The sequence below is a fragment of the Grammomys surdaster genome, unplaced genomic scaffold (assembly GCF_004785775.1).
Source record: "Grammomys surdaster isolate TR1022 unplaced genomic scaffold, NIH_TR_1.0 437, whole genome shotgun sequence".
NCBI classification, from domain to species: Eukaryota; Metazoa; Chordata; class Mammalia; order Rodentia; family Muridae; genus Grammomys; species Grammomys surdaster.
In genome coordinates, this window is record NW_021604856.1 from 886,222 (window position 1) to 889,535 (window position 3,314).

Genomic DNA, 3,314 nt, shown 5'->3' on the forward strand with positions numbered 1-3,314 from the left:
ATGTTGCTTTTCTCCGGCTATCTTACCCTACTGTAGGCCTTAGCTCTGGGGTACAGCTTGACTTCACTTTTTAGATTTGTTTTGAGATCTTTCTGCCAATGATTTGCAAATTCTTTCCCAGATGAGGCTTTGTTTTAGTGACCGGCACATGGTAAACTTCAACAACATGGTTGAAAAGTTTGTGTGAGGATTGTGGGAGATGGCTTGGCACAAGCGTGAAGACCTCAGTTCAGTTCCCAGCACCCAGCTAGGCTACTGTGTGCTTGTGTGAGAAAGGACTCTTTCATTTACTTTGTTTTGTTTATCAAAGGTAATTAGTTCAGCAAAGACTCACATTTCCTGAACCCTCCCCCTCTCCTTTGTATGGATTACACGTCCTCAACCACCTACATCAGAAAGACTGTCCAGGCTCCTGATCAGCTCAAGATGCCACTGCTTTTTCTCTCTCTCTCCTCTGCCCACATCCTACGGAGCTCAACTCTCTCTGCCCTGCTGGTGTCTCCTGTCTGGTGTCCAGCTGTGTCTGCTTTTGTCACACACATCCATCGGTCCTGTCGAAAAAAACGTGGCCCCTGAGAAATGAATGGATCCTTGTTTTCCAAGCACTGCAGGGTTCATAGAACTGTGCGGTTAAGGTTTGCATGACTTTTCTGTCCGCATTTAAATCTTCACGGTAAAAGCGATAACAAAATAAAAACCTGGAAAATCCCCTCCTGATGAAGGCTCAGTTAGGAACTCCAAGCAGAAAGGGCTGCACACTTTGCAGTGACAAACACGTAGACATACTTGGAGACTAGGAACACAGACTAGTCTCACAGACAGACAGAATCTCGGTCTGATTACAGGTGCTAATTTTAAGACACTTTTCTTTTCAAAAGACTGTCTGTGGGCTGGGGAGATAGATCAGTTCGTAGAGTACTTGCCTAGCAAGCTGGGTTCCATCCCAAGAACCACAAACACTGGGTGTGGTGGCACATGCCTAGAATTCCAGCGCCTGGAAGGTAGAGGCAGGAGGATCGGAAGTTTGCATTTTTCTAGAATTTCCCCCCATGAAGATGTGAGCCATGTTCTTTTTTAAAGCCTTCCTCTTTCACCCAGTATAATTATTCTGGCGCCAGCGCCTACACCTCAATCCACTCTTCTATTTTGTTATTATTTATGTGTTTTCATATACAAAAAGATAAAACTTGAAATTGTTCTAGATTTTTCCTTCTATTTTGTCGTGGGGATGTGACTGCTCCTTCACACAGAGGGAGAGATACTAAAATCACCACAGGAAAAGAACAAAGATCCACTGTGAATGAATGAACTACGATACAATCAGTGTTCATTCCAAAATGTTTGCATTTTGCACCCGTAGCTACAAGGACATTTTAGGTGTGTGTGTGTGTTGTGTGCGTTGTGTGTATGTGTGTGTTGTGTGTATGTGTATGGTGTGTTGTGTGTGTGTATGTGTGTGGTGTGTGCGTTGTGTGTATGTGTGTGTTGTGTGTGTGTGTATGGTGTGTGTGTGTATGGTGTGTTGTGTGTGTGTATGTGTGTGGTGTGTGTGGTGTGTGTATGTGTGGTGTGTGTGTGTGTGATATTCCAGCAGTATTGTATGTATAGCTATAAGGATTTGTTTATGTACTTATTAGTGAACTGGGCTGTTTTCTAGTTTCAACCATTGCTGCTACAAACACTCACAATGTCTTGTTGTAAATGCAGGTCTTCATTTCTCTTAGAAATTATAGTTGGAGGTGGAATTGCAAAGGCATTTTGGAACTCTGTATTTAATTGTGCTCCCCATAGCAGCATTTGGCCTGCCCACCAGCATTGCATGTTGTTTTCCCCCATGTAGCTGCCAACACTGGCTTTCTTTTCTTTCCTGTCTTCTTTTTTTCCTTCTTTCATTCTTTGTTAGTTTGAGACAGGATTTCTCTGCGTAGCTTTTAAAAGGTTGTCACGCATAGCTTGGACAGATCACAGCAGACTAGATGGTTCCATGAGGGGAAGTTTATTCAGGAGATAGGGAAGAGGAGAGAGAGAGAGAGAGCAGAGAAGTAGAGAGAGTAGAGGCCAGCCATGACCACATGGAGAGAGGGGGAAGGGAAGAGGGGAGGGGAGAGGGGATGGCGAACCTGCAGGTGTGGGGTCAAGGGACCAAGAGAGAACAAGAGAGTGAGGAAGGGGCAGGCAGCCCCTTTTATAGTGGGCAGGGCTACCTGCCTGTTGCCAGGTAACTGTGGGGAGGAGCATACCTGGCTGCTTCCAAGTAACTGTGGAGGTGGAGTTTAACAGAGGACTAACAACTTTGGCTGTCCTGGAGCTCACACTGTAGACCAGGCTGGCCTCAAACTCAGAGATCCCCCTGCCTCTGCCTCCTGAGTGTGGGGATTAAAGGTGTGAGCCACCACTGCTGGTCCAGCACTGACTTTCTGTTGACAGCCACCCCAGCAGGTAGGAACTGGATCTCACTGAGGTTTTGCTCTGAATTTCCTCGGAGAGCTGATGCTGTTAAGGTCAGTGGCTATTTACACATCTTTTCCTTAATTGTAAGTGCTGCTTTCTTATTAAGACACATTTTATGTATACTAATAGCTTACACACTAAATAACACTATAATAACATGACTTGAATAGTTTTAACAGAAGAAAAAGTGGAGGACTGGGGTTAGAAAAACCCCTTCCCCCAACAAATAATTCGTTATTTTTTCTTACATTATTTATTTCAACTTTTTGTGTATATTTTGCCTGTGTGTATGTCTGTGTACCATGTGTATGCAGTCCCCATGGAGCCCAGAAGGGGGCGGTGGATTCTCTTAGAACTGGAGCTACAGGCAGTTGTTAGCTGCCATGTGGGTGCTGGGTAACAAACATGGCTCCTCTGGAAGGGCAGAAAGTTACTTTGTCTAAGTGGGTCAATCAGAAATATATTCAGTGACTAATCATGTCTAATTGCTATTGCACTGATGGTCAGTGGAATTTTAAAAGAACCATTATGAATTCAACTTCCTGGATATTGAAGAAGCACATTGCATCTTTTGTAATGTTCATTCAAATCTTCTACACTTACTGTGTTCATTTTGTGAAGCAATTACTTTGTTTTATGTGTATGTGTAAACCTAAGTGTATGTAGGTGCTTGCATGGAGTGCCCATGGAGGTCAGAAGAGAGGATCAAATCTCCTAGAACTGGAGTGACAGATGTGGGTACTGCGGCAAACCAAACCCTGGGGCCTCTGCAAGAACAGAAAGTATTCTCAACCACTAAGCCAGCTCTCCACCCTCTCCCTCTCCCTCTCCCTCGCCCGCTCGCTGGCGCGGGGGCGAGCCGG